Raw genomic sequence first — 14,196 nt, forward strand, 5'->3', positions numbered from 1 at the left:
TGAGCCCTCTTTTTCTTAGTGAGTGCCTCAACGGTTTGGAGTTCCTTCATGAGCTCGGTAACAGTGTACTCCAGCTTGTTCATGGAATAATTCAACTTGAAGGTATCAAAGGTTTCGGGGAGAGTTTCCAAGATCATATCTATTTTAGTCTCCCCATCAATCTCAGATCCAAGAATCTCCATCTCGTTGAGATTGCTAATGATCAGCATCATATGATCTCTAACGGGAGTTCCAGCCTTCATACGACAGTTCATGAATTGTCGGACCGCTTGTTGCCTAGCTTGACGTCCTTGCCCTCCAAACATCTCATGGAGATTGTAGAGCATATCGGTGGCAGTTTCATAATCACGATGTTGTTGTTGCAACACATTGTTCATCGATGCCAAAATGTAGCATCTCGCAATCTCATCGGATCGAAGCCAGGCCGCCAGGACGTCTTTCTCCTCTTGCGTCGAATCATCATTCGTTTGAGGACAGGGGGTGGTGAGAACCCATTTGTGCTTGTCGACAGTAAGGACTATGTCGAGGTTACGTTTCCAGTCGACGTAATTGTCGCCTTCGAGTTTATTCGAGGAAAGAATTGTAGAGAGAGGGTTGAGAGACATATTGCCTATAAAAGTTGAAACAAGTTTATGATTAGTCTTTGGTTTAGGATTTAAGTTTTATTAAGACTTTTATAAAATCCAAAGGTGTTATAAACCAAACGATAATTTACTCCCTCAAGAGAAGGCCGCAAAAAATCTCCTTTTATAAGTAAATGACACATCATTAATGCTAAGCCAAGATGTCAATACATCTACTTTGACTAGCCACCTTGTAAATTGGTTTGATCACTCACATCCTTTCGCAGAGCCTCAAGGGAGGATTACTAGGGATTGAGCCTAAGTGTGCAACCAACCACTTAGTCCAAAAGATCAGCTTTGAAAAACAATCCCCCAAGGGGAGGCCTTGTCATCATTGCATCACTCTCGGACGTAGCTCATTGAGCAATGATCGAAGCAATAACGCCTTGGAGTACTCACATTTAAGTGAGGGTCGCAAGAGCGGCTCTTAGTCCCACGTTATTGCATCTTTCATTAGTGTTGTGGATCGTGGGTTACAAACAACGAATATAACCCTCCCACTTAGTTTTTGGAGTTGGTTCATCGACTCTTATAATTTCGGAAACAGATTTCCTAGTTCGAGAGCGACAGAGCGGACAACTAGAAGAGAATCCTAGATCGACATGTTCAGAGCAGTATTAGTGCATAAAGGCACAAGGTACATACTCGATCTTTTCCTATTTTCTATTTCGGGAAAGTGCGTGAGGGAAGTGTGAACTTCAACTCACTCGAACACTTGAAAGTTTGAGATTACACATTTTTTTATTTTTCGGCTTGTCTACGAGGAGACCTCCCACTCAAATTTTCAAGAGCATATAGATTTTGAACATATGTGATATAGATATAGTTTTGAAAACATTTTGAAAATTTATTTGATTTGGATGACAAAATATTTTCAAGTTTGAAAGTGAAAACGGTTTTTCAAAATTCAAACTAGTTTTGTAAAAATTCAATTTCAATTAAACTTTCAAAAATCAAAACATTTTAATCTTACACATCATGTTTATAATCATATGAAAAACATTTTTGTTCAAGAAAGTTTTCTCATTAGAGTTCTATAACTCATGGTAGTGGGGTTTGAAAATCCGGATTTCTAAAAAACTGGAGTTTCAGACAGCCGCGCACCTCGGAGTAAAATCGCCATAACTGGCGGCTCCGATGTCCTTTTGAGCAGAAACTGGTGGAATTGGACAGAGGACAGACAGAGCTTTAATTTGATTCAAGAATCATTAAATTTCGATTTTTGAGCAGAGAGTTATGCCACTTTTAATGCGGGTTTACTCCAGCTCAAAGAAAAAGAAATAAATTAAAACTTTGGTCCTTTTTAGGTGCGAAAAAGAATCAAGTGTAACGGAACGTTTTAAGATGTTGTTTAAAGCTTTTATATGTGTTTTATTAGCAAGGTAATAACATAGAATAAAAGAAATAACAACATGCATAAAACGATTCAAGTAAAAATAAGAAACTAGCAAGATATCAAAACTAGTCACAAAATTTTACTCGAAATTTCTCAAACCTTTAAAACACGTTTTTCAATATAAAAAATTAAAAACTTTTAGAACTGATTCTAATGTGTTTTAAAACCATCCCAAACTCATAGAAAATCAACATGCTTTTTAATTTAAAGACATAAGCAATAAATTAAAAAAAATCTAAGATTACAATTCTAACTTGTCACAAAATTAGTAAACTTTCGAAAACGATTTTCAAGCTCATAATTTTAAAAACATGTACATGCTAATCTTTGACCATAGCTCTGATACCATTTGTTGGAATCGATCTAGGGTTTGAGAAAATAATTAACGCTTCGTTAAGCGGCGGAATTTTAAAAATTTTCTTTTACAAGTAAAACAGTTTTTACTAACCTAGACAAGTGCAAGTACATGTAATTAAAAACCAATATGAGTTATGAAGTTCACTAACCTTTCTTGAAGCTTGAACCTTGTAGAAGCTTTTGGAAAGTTGCAACGCTCGTCTCCCCTCGCAGCACGTCTCTCTTTCTTTCCTCGGCACCTCGAGCAACCACGAAAGTTTCTATCACTAAATCACTCGAAAAGAAGGAATCAGTGAGTGGGCACTTTTAAACACTACGACTTAAGAACGAGTCTCGAAGTCGCAGAGCTAAACACTAGGTCGAGTGAGGACCTAGGTGCCAAGACAAGAAATAATCGAAAATAAACTAGAGAGAGAGAGAGAGGATTTTCGGCCAAGTTCTAGAGAGAGAGTCTCTCAAATCTCTTAAACTTGGATGAATGAAATGTGAGGAATGAGGCTCCTATTTATAGGAGAGGTCTCACCTTCAATAAGGTAGTTTCCTCTTCTATAGAATATCACATATTCATGAGCAAATATTGCCCATTTCCCTCTTATTCCACACGGCCAAGGCAGCCTTCTAGAAGGCTTGGATTTGTTTCCTTTTTGGTTCCTTGCCTTGCCTTTCTCTTACTTGGCCGATTACTCTAGTGCATCTACATGCAAATTTGTTTCCTCTTTTTCTTTTGGCAAGTATCTTGATACATTTATGCACAAAATATTCTCTCTTGGTTAGGTATGTTGGGCGTCTATATCCTTCTAGAATGGGCTTCTAGAAGCTTTTCCATTTGTTCATGACAACATGAAAAAGGCCCAATAAGAATTTTCAATAAAATTCTTATGAAATGAAATAAATTCACAAGGCCCAATGATCAAGTCATGGCCGAGTGAAACATGTCATAAAATGACCTTGTCAAAAATTTATTGACATTCATTTCATCCTTTGTCTCAAAAGACAAAAATACCCTTTTAACTATTTTTGTTCTTGTTTTGACTTAGCTTCCAGTTTAACTATTCCTATCGATGTGATTCGTGACAGTAACCTCATGGACCCAAATGAACAAAGCTTGAGCTAAACACTTGGACTCAAAAGTTCACAAACCTTTTCCAAGTTTAGCTTAATGCCAACTGACTCCACTAAAGAGCTGACACTGAAAAATCTCTCGGTTCAAATGAATTTATTTTCTACTCAAGAATTCGACCTAATTATGATGAGCGGATCCACTGAATATTATCTATGTTTACCCTTCATGAATGTCATCAGCTAGTCGGGATTTACTAAATTACCATTTTACCCTTCTAGCTGTTATTTCCTCAACTCCTTTGTCGCTTGTGAATAAGTTAGAAACAATGTTTGACGAGGAGCTAACAAGTCACATTGTTTCATCCAAAAGAGTCAGGACTCAATTTGGACACTGGCCAGTTCATTTATTCACACTCCAATGAACAAAGCATGAGGTGACATACATTGCATTTCAGCAATCTTGTACATGAATTCCATATCTCTGAGAACTTCACAAAGTTACTCATGACAGACTCACAACTTAGTACTTCACCAATAGGCCTTGTTCGGAATCACATAGTGAGTCCGAACTTTGACTTTCTCAAATGAGAATACTAAGGTGTGAAATGCCATGTCTCATTTCAGGATTAAGGTAAGCATGACGCAATTCATACATAGTGACTTCGAGACATAAGAGGTTAAATGGTTTGTTCTTATATTGTCTCTAGAAGTGCACTGGTCAATTCAGTACCTTCGGAAGATACCTAGAAGAACTATAGAGTTCCCAACTCTCAATGCCTCATAACCAGACATCATAGATTCTTCTAACAATCATACTGAGGTCAATAGTCCTTTGACCCTAAGATTGCGAATATATCGTTTTAAGCAAACTACGAAGAGTTTGTTCATGCAAATCTACATTTGTCTCTTCGTAAGTTGTTAAGTTTGTTTATGGACTAAAAGACTATAGTTTTATCATAAAGCTTCAGACAAGGAAGATTGAATGAACGTTTCAACTTTTTATTAATAAATAAGCAATTACAAGCAAGAGTCTTCGTAAGACTATATGACATCAAATGTACATAAATAGACACTACTACTCTTCTTGTGGGCACCATTGACAACACCCACATGGCGCACGTAAGACGCCTACATGGCGCAACCTAAGACGCCTACATGGCGCACGTAAGACGCGTAAAGGCGCAACCCGTAAGTCGCCTACATGGCGCAACACAAGACGCCTACATGGCGCACCTAAGACGCCTACATGGCGCACTTAAGACGCCTACATGGCGCACGTAAGACGCCTACATGGCGCAACCTAAGACGCCCACATGGCGCACGTAAGACGCGTAAAGGCGCAACCTATAAGACGCCTACATGGCGCAACCTAAGACGCCTACATGGCGCACTTAAGACCCCTACATGGCGCACGTAAGACGCCTACATGACGCAACCAAGTCGTCACTCGCGACGCACCTAAGACGCCTACATGGCGCGCTTAAGAAGCCTACATGGCATATCTAGGCTATCCCTCGCGACTTGCCTAGACGGCTAAAGGACGCGCTCCGAGTCGCCACAAGGTGTTGCATGTGATGACTAAATCGCAATGCACTTGAAGCCGCCACAAGGCGCACCTAAACCTCCTCGAGTCGAGCTTCACTTTTCGAGTCGAGTCATCCTCCTCGAGTCGAGCCTTGCTCTTCGAGTCGAGTCGTACTCCCCAAGTCGAGCTTCGCTCCTCGAGTCCAATCACTGTCCTCGAGTCGAGCCTTGCTCCTCGAGATGAGTCATTCTCCTCGAGTCGAGCTTCACTCCTTGAGTCGAGTCATTCTCCTCAAGTCGAGCTTCGCTCCTCGAATTGAGTCATTCTCCTCGAGTCGAGCTTCGCTCCTTGAGTCGAGTCATTGTCCTCGAGTCGAGTCGTTCTCCTCGAGTCGAGCTCCGCTCCTCGAGTCGAGTCATCATCCTCAAGTCGAGCTTCGCTCCTCGAGTCAAATCACTGTCCTCGAGTCGAGCCTTGCTCCCCGAGTCAAATCATTCTCCTCAAGTCGAGCCTCGCTCCTTGAGTCGAGTCATTCTCCTTAAAGTCGAGCTTTGCTCCTCGAGTCGAGTCATTCTCCTCAAGTCGAGCCTTGCTCCCCGAGTCAAATCATTCTCCTCGAGTCGAGCCCCGCTCCTTGAGTCGAGTCATTCTCCTCGAAGTCGAGCTTTGCTCTTTGTGTCGAGTCATTCTCCTCAAAGTCGAGCCTCGCTCCTCGAGTCGAGTCATTCTCCTCAAGTCGAGCCCCGCTCCTCGAGTCGAGTCAGCCTCCTCGAGTCGAGCTTCGCTCCTTGAGTCGAGTCATTCTCCTCGAAGTTGAGCTTCGCTCCTTGAGTCGAGTCATTCTCCTTGAAGTCAAGCTTCGCTCCTCGAGTCGAGGAACGCTCTCCTTAAGTCAAGCCTTGCTGCTTGAGTCAAGTCATTATCCTCGAGCTGAGCCTTGCTCCTCGAGTTGAGTCACTCTAATCGAGTCATACTCCTCGAGTCGAGCATCGCCCCTCGAGTAGAGTCATATTCCTTAAAGTCCAGCCAAGCTCCCCGAGTCGAGCCTAGCTCCTCGAGTTGAGACTTGAGTCGGCTCCCTGAGTTGAGCTTCGCTCCTCGAGTTGAGACTTGATTCAGTCTCCTCGAGTCGAGCTTCGCTCCTCGAGTCGAGCCTTGAGTCAGTCTCCTCGAGTCGAGCTTCGCTCCTCAAACTGAGCCCTGAGTCAGTCTCCTCGAGTCGAGTCCAGCTCCTCGAACAAACACTTGGAGCGACCTGAAGAACAGGTCAGCCAAAGTAGAGACCCGCGCTCGCGCCTGGGGAATAAGGGCCGATCTTCCGAACGCAGACGAAGAAGCGTCACCAAGGCGGGAATGGCGGATGCCCCGTGAGGCCGACTTATGCTTGATGCGTGGTCAAACCTTTAGCGTTTATCCCCGAGCAGCCGAAGCCCTCCGGTGCGGCAGAGCCTTCCGCCAGGTGCCACTCCGTCTTCTCGAAGCATCAGCCCGCAGCATCAACCTCCGTCTTCGAGACCTCGGGATGAGCACGCCTTTGCAAAATGCAGAAGTGCAGTCGCCTTCCAAGCTGGCCGAGACGGAAGCCATGATCTTCCCCTAATAGGCCACGATTATACAATCGTCGCCCTACTAGTCACCGTCAAGTCCCATGGACTCCGGATTGATGATATTATCAAGCAAAATGCCATCGAAGAAAGACTTGGGCGTGACTTCACCAAAAGATCAACAAGCTGCGACACGCCGGTCTGCCTCTATACAAATGCACGCCCTACTTGCGCGTGCATATCCCCTTTGCTCCGGGGCTAGAGCGACGGACGCAAGCGCGTTGGCCTCGCCCACGTTGAGTTACGCCTCCTATCCGCTTGGATCCTCCTCCACGTTTCGATCACACACTCGTGTCGAGAGAGACGGAAAAGCACTTACAGTTGTGAGAGTATTCTTTATAATCACAAAAGCTTCGTGACAGTGAAGCTCTGGGAAGTCTATTTTCCTCAGACACCCGGCGGAGACAACTCAAAGTTCACCGCCCGGGGCCTCCCGAGCAATGAACTTGGGGGGCTAATGTTGTCGGTCATTTTCGGAAAACCCGAGACGCCAAGAAGGCACGTTGCTCAAAGGGCCGATGGTCAGGCCGGAGGTCCTGAAGAGCGGCAAGTCTTCAAGCCCTCGCCAAAACTCTTGACTCCTTGAGTCGAGCCTAGCCCCTCGAGTCGAGACTTGAGTCGGCTCCCCGAGTTGAGCCTCGCTCCTCGAGTTGAGACTTCATTCAGTCTCCTCGAGTCGAGCTGCGCTCCTCGAGTTGAGCCTTGAGTCAGTCTCCTCGAGTCGAGCTTCGCTCCTCGAGTCGAGCCTTGAGTCAGTCTCCTCGAGTCGAGCTTCGCTGCTCGAGTCGAGTCGTTCTCCTCAAATGGAAACCATCATATTTCACGTGGCAAGAATGGTATTCGAAGACCATTAAAGGCCCACAAGAGTCCGGCAAGACAAGCCATTCGCCGCGCGCACAGCACGCTGCATCGGCCAGCCATGCAGCAAGCCGTGCGCCGCGCCAGGCAGGCGCGCGTCGCGCCAAGACGCGCCCGCGCCGCGCGCTCCATGCGCCGCGCATCTTGCGCCGCGTCCGGTGACCCGTGCGCCACGCCAGACGACCCGCGCGCCGCGCGTTGTGCGCCGCGCGCTCCGTGCGCCGCCAATTGATGCCGTGCGCGTTCCTAGTCCCACATGGACGAAAAAGAAGCCTTCTAAGGCCCTCAAACACCTATAAATTCCCTCTCATTGAGGGTAAAGCGACCCCATTCAATCCCAATCTTTCTCAAGGAATTTGAGACTTCTCTCTGCTTCTCTGGATGCCATCCTTGGCCTGAAGCAGATTCTCCTCGATTTCTCGTTCTCAGAGATTCTGAAGCACTTTACGGGGACTCCCGAGTGCCGACTCTCTTGATTGAACGATTAATCTCGAGCCCACGAGTGCTCTAACTGTTTTTTACTGAAAATCGCCTACGCGTCTAGCACCCTAGACGCGTCCACCATTTCTGACAAGAAATCGCCTACGCGTCCGGCATTTCCAACTAGGAATCACCTACGCGTCCAGAATCTTCGCCACTACAAGGAACTCTTGACTTAGAGTCTTCCACGTCTCCAAAAGAGAGAAAACACACATTCTCTCTCGCATACGCGATCTCCGAAGTTCTGAGACGTCGCCGAGGACTCCTCCGCGCCTCGTCTCCTTCGTTGAGCACGCCTCTCCACCAAGGCTCCGCGCCTCACACTGCGTTACACACGCTTGAACTACGTTATGACCTTATCCCACACACGGGTACGTAGGCAGCCGACACCCAAGGCACGGTCACTCCTCCTCCTCACCCCTTTCCTCTCCCGAGAGGCGGGTTGATCGGAGAAAACCTAGCTCAAGACCATCGAGTTCACACTCTTGGCCCGGGTGCGATCACTTAGTCCGGCCTTGGATCGAACCGCCCGAGGTTTTCAATAGTTGTTCATTTTCGTGCGACAACAAGAGAGGCTCTCAATCTCTAACTTATGTGGAAATGAGAAAACAATGAGAATGAGGGCCCTATTTATAGGAGAAGGGTTAGCCTTAGAAATGGGAATTTCCTCTTTTTTCCAAGCATTCATGAGCAATCTCTTATTGCCCTTTTTCTCCATATGCGCCCAACATCTCATTCCCTTAAGGGATTTGTTTCCTAATTTGTTCCTTCTCTAGGTTGGCCAAAATTTCCCTTTCCATGTAGGGGAAATTTGTTTCCTCTTTTTCTTTTGACAAGTATCTTGATACATTCATGCACAAAATATTCTCTCTCTCTTTGGGTGGTGGGCGCCTATAATACTCTAGAAAGGCCTTCTAGAAGCTTTTCCATTTGTTCATGACAACATGAAAAAGGCCCATTAAGAATTTTCAATAAAATTCTTATGAAATGAAATTAATCCACAAGGCCCAATAAGACTAATATGGGCCGAGTGAAACATGTCATTAAATGAACATGTCAAAAAATTTATTGACATTCATTTCATCCTATGTCTCAAAAGACAAAAATACCCTTTCGTCAATTTTCGTTCTTGTTTTGACTTAGCTTCCAGTTTAACTATTCCTACTCGATGTGATTCGTGACAGTGACCTCGTGAATCCAAATGAACAAAGCTTGAGCTAAAATACTTGGACTCAAAAGTTCACAAACCTTTTCCAAGTTTAGCTTAATGTCAACTGACTCCACTAAAGAGTTGACACTGAAAATCTCTCGGTTCAAATGAATTTATTTTCTACTCAAGAATTCAACCTAATTGTAATGAGTGGATCCACAGAATATTATCAGTGTTTACCCTTCATGAATATCATCAACTAGTCGGGATTTACAAAATTACCATTTTACCCTTCTAGCTGTTATTTCCTCAACTCATTTGTCGCTTGTGAATAAGTTAGGAACAATGTATTGACGAGGAGCTAACAAGTCACATTGTTTCATCCAAAAGAGTCAAGACTCAATTTGGACACTGGCCAGTTCATTTATTCACACTCCAAGGAACAAAGCATGAGGTGATATATATTGCATTTCAGCAATCTTGTACATGAATTCCATATCTATGAGAACTTCACGAAGTTACTCATGACATTCTCACAACTTAGTACTTCACCAATAGGCCTTGTTCGGAATCACATAGTGAGTCCGAACTCTGACTTTCTCAAATGAGAATACTAAGGTGTGAAATGACATGTCTCATTTCAGGATTAAGGTAAGCACGATGCAATTCATACGTAGTGACTTCGAGACATAAGAGGTTAAATGGTTTGTTCTTATCTTGTCTCTAGAAGTACACTGGTCAATTCAGTACCTTCGGAAGATACCTAGAAGAACTATAGAGTCTCCAACTCTCAATGCCTCATCACCAGACATCATAGACTCTTCTAACAATCATACTGAGGTCAATAGTCATTTGACCCTTAGATTGCGAATATATCGTTTTAAGCAAACTACGAAGAGTTTGTTCATGCAAATCTACATTTGTCTCTTCGTAAGTTGTTTAGTTTGTTTATGGACTAAAGACTAATGTTTTATCATAAAGCTTCAAACAGACACGGAAGAATGAATGAACGTTTCAACTTTTTATTAATGAATAAGCAGTTAAAAGCAAGAGTCTTCATGAGACTTTATTATATCAAATGTACGATATAAAGATTACAACTCTTCTTGTTGCACCATTGACAACATTACCACCATTTGCAGGAAGGCTTCTCTTCTTTCCATTCCCATTCCATTGGGGTCGTGCCTTGGAGCCTTGGCTACTGTAATTCGGCTGGGGATTTCGTGATTGGTTTGGTTTCCTTTGTCAGGTCCTCGATTATGGCCTTTTTCCTGTTTTCGAGCCTTGTAAAACTGGGCTCGTTCCTCCTTTCCTTGGATCAAGTGATACTCGGCTCGCATGGCACGTTCGGGGCAGTCTGTGACTGTGGTAGATGGCTGACTTCCACTATCAATGGCTAAGGCTAATTCCGGTCGGAACATTCCCATCATCTGTCGAACTCTTTCTGTCTCTGCCGGAACCAAATGAGGGCACAATCTGGCCAATTGATTAAACTTACTAACAGCTTCAGTCACAGTCATCGTCCCTTGCTTCAGCTCCGCAATTCCTTCTGCTGAGTATTCATCATTCGCATGTTGAAATACTTACTGTTGAACTCTTCGATGAAGTCTTCCCAAGACATAGCGCGTGTCTCTCTTCTAGCTGCTACTGTCTCCCACCAGTATCGTGCATCCTTCTTCAGAACAAAAGACGCGCATATGACCTTCTCAATTTCGGAGATATTCATGAAGTTAAAGATCTTCTTCATCTCTGACATCCACTCGTAAGCCACTAAAGAATCAGTGGAACCTTCAAAATATGGAGCTCTCATCCTCCTGAACCTTTCAAAAAGATCATCAGCCACAACAACTTGGCCCATCTGAGGTACGCCCTGAGGAGGTATTGGTGGTGCTTGTTGATCCTCTTCTATATTTCCATTCACTTGGGGGAGGTGGTTCCTCAACTCTTGTATCTCCACTTCTTGGGCTTCGATACGTTGTAGCAATACAGTAACGAGTACCGCAAGATCTGGCTGGGCCGCTGGCTGAGGTGCGGGGGCTGGACAGTTAGGATTATCTGCTGCTCCCCGTTGTTCGGGAAATTGAGCTGCATGATGAGCATCTTGCACTGGGACATCAGCAGCAACTTTGTGTTGGAATCGATCTAGGGTTTGAGAAAATAATTAACGCTTCGTTAAGCGGCGGAATTTTAAAAATTTTCTTTTACAAGTAAAACAGTTTTTACTAACCTAGACAAGTGCAAGTACATGTAATTAAAAACCAATATGAGTTATGAAGTTCACTAACCTTTCTTGAAGCTTGAACCTTGTAGAAGCTTTTGGAAAGTTGCAACGCTCGTCTCCCCTCGCAGCACGTCTCTCTTTCTTTCCTCGGCACCTCGAGCAACCACGAAAGTTTCTATCACTAAATCACTCGAAAAGAAGGAATCAGTGAGTGGGCACTTTTAAACACTATGACTTAAGAACGGGTCTCGAAGTCGCAGAGCTAAACACTAGGTCGAGTGAGGACCTGGGTGCCAAGACAAGAAATAATCGAAAATAAACTAGAGAGAGAGAGAGAGGATTTTCGGCCAAGTTCTTGAGAGAGAAGCTCTCAATCTCTAAAACTTTGGATGAATCAATTGTGAGGAAATGAGGCTCCTATTTATAGGAGAGGTCTCACCTTCAATAAGGTAGTTTCCTCTTCTATAGAATATCACATATTCATGAGCCAATTTCCTCTTTTCCTCATTGAGATGCTCGGCCAAGGATGCCTTCTAGAAGGCTTGGATTTGTTTCCATTTTTGTTAATTGCCTTGCCTTGTCTCTCTCTTGGCCGATTACCCTAAAGCATCCTCATGCAAATTTGTTTCCTCTTTTTCTTTTGGCAAGTATCTTGATACATTTATGCACAAAATATTTTCTCTTTCCTTGGGTATTATGGGCGCCCAACATGTCTAGAAAAAGGCTTCTAGAATTTTCTTCACTTGTTCAAGACAACATAAGAAAAGGCCCATTTAGAATTTTCAATAAAATTCTTATGAAATGAAATTAATTCACAAGGCCCAATAATCAAGTTATGGCCGAGTGACATTAAGTCCTCAAATGAACTTGTCAAAATTTATTGACATCCATTTCATCCATATGTCTCAAAAGACAAAAATACCCTTTCGACAATTTTTGTTCTTGTTTTGACTTAGCTTCCAGTTTAACTATTCCTATCGATGTGATTCGTGACAGTGACCTCATGGACCCAAATGAACAAAGCTTGAGCTAAAAACTTGGACTCAAAAGTTCACAAACCTTTTCCAAGTTTAGCTTAATGCCAACTAACTCCACTAAAGAGCTGACACTGAAAATCTCTCGGTTCAAATGAATTTGTTTTCTACTCAAGAATTCGACCTAATTATGATGAGCGGATCCACTGAATATTATCTATGTTTACCCTTCATGAATGTCATCAGCTAGTCGGGATTTACTAAATTACCATTTTACCCTTCTAGCTGTTATTTCCTCAACTCCTTTGTCGCTTGTGAATAAGTTAGAAACAATGTATTGACGAGGAGCTAACAAGTCACATTGTTTCATCCAAAAGAGTCAGGACTCAATTTGGACACTGGCCAGTTCATTTATTTACACTCCAAGGAACAAAGCATGAGGTGACATACATTGCATTTCAGCAATCTTGTACATGAATTCCATATCTATGAGAACTTCACAAAGTTACTCATGACAGACTCACAACTTAGTACTTCACCAATAGGCCTTGTTCGGAATCACATAGTGAGTCCGAACTTTGACTTTCTCAAATGAGAATACTAAGGTGTGAAATGCCATGTCTCATTTCAGGATTAAGGTAAGCATGATGCAATTCATACATAGTGACTTTGAGACATAAGAGGTTAAATGGTTTGTTCTTATATTGTCTCTAGAAGTGCACTGGTCAATTCAGTACCTTCGGAAGATACCTAGAAGAACTATAGAGTCCCCAACTCTCAATGCCTCATAACCAGACATCATAGATTCTTCTAAGAATCATACTGAGGTCAATAGTCCTTTGACCCTAAGATTGCGAATATATCGTTTTAAGCAAACTACGAGGAGTTTGTTCATGCAAATCTACATTTGTCTCTTCGTAAGTTGTTTAGTTTGTTTATGGACTAAAGACTATTGTTTTATCATAAAGCTTCAGACAAGGAAGATTGAATGAACGTTTCAACTTTATTAATGAATGAATATGCAATTACAAGCAAGAGTCTTCGTAAGACTATATGACATCAAATGTACATAAATAGACACTACTACTCTTCTTGTGGGCACCATTGACAATACTTTGCCTCTTCCTCTACCTCGTCTTCGTGCCCTATCTCTACCTTGTCCACGAGCAGCTTGAATATTTTCCATCTAAGATTTCGAAGACATATTCGAGATTAGGGTTTTTGGCTTCTAAAACTATTAGGATCGATTATAGAAAAGACTTAACATGCAAAACACTCTCATACAAAGAACTTTATAAAACCATTAAGATGATATTGCTTTCCATATTAAATACTTAAACATATAATCCAAATCCGAAAGTGATACTCAAAACAAAAACAAAACCTCACAAAAACAAATAAAAAATAAATAACGAGTGCTTTAGACTTTGAGGAGGAGAAGAGGAAAGAAAGAGTGATGGTCTAAATCAATACGAAGACTTAGTCTTCTTCTGGATCATCTTCACTAGGATCTTCTTCTGATTCAGACTCGACAGTGTCCATACTAGTATCGTTCCCTAGTGGCAAGTTGTCGTCGTCGACCAGCTCCATGTAGTGCCTCATGTGCCTCAAGAAATCTTCGTAGGTTAATCCAGGTGCAGGTTCATAGGTGCGATACTTCCCTCGTTGCTTTTCAAACTCGGAGAGCCCGTTTCAGTAAACACTAATAGCCTCATCATCATCGAGATGAAAAGGACAGTGATGGAACATGTCGGAGGAATGGTTGTAGTACTCCCTTGCCGTCTCCCCGTCCTTCATCTTCCATGATGTTGTCGCAGATTTTCGGACAACGATTTAGGAGTCACAGACGGTCAGACCCAAGGCCGGACCAAGTGGTCTCGTCTTGACTCGAGCGTGTCGGGCTTGGTATCCCAAGCCGTCCCTTCGCTGTTGGTGGTGTCAATCTC

Source organism: Urtica dioica, chromosome 4 (assembly GCF_054948205.1).
Source record: "Urtica dioica subsp. dioica isolate 48M chromosome 4, U.dioica_male_clone48M_v1_H2, whole genome shotgun sequence".
NCBI classification, from domain to species: Eukaryota; Viridiplantae; Streptophyta; class Magnoliopsida; order Rosales; family Urticaceae; genus Urtica; species Urtica dioica.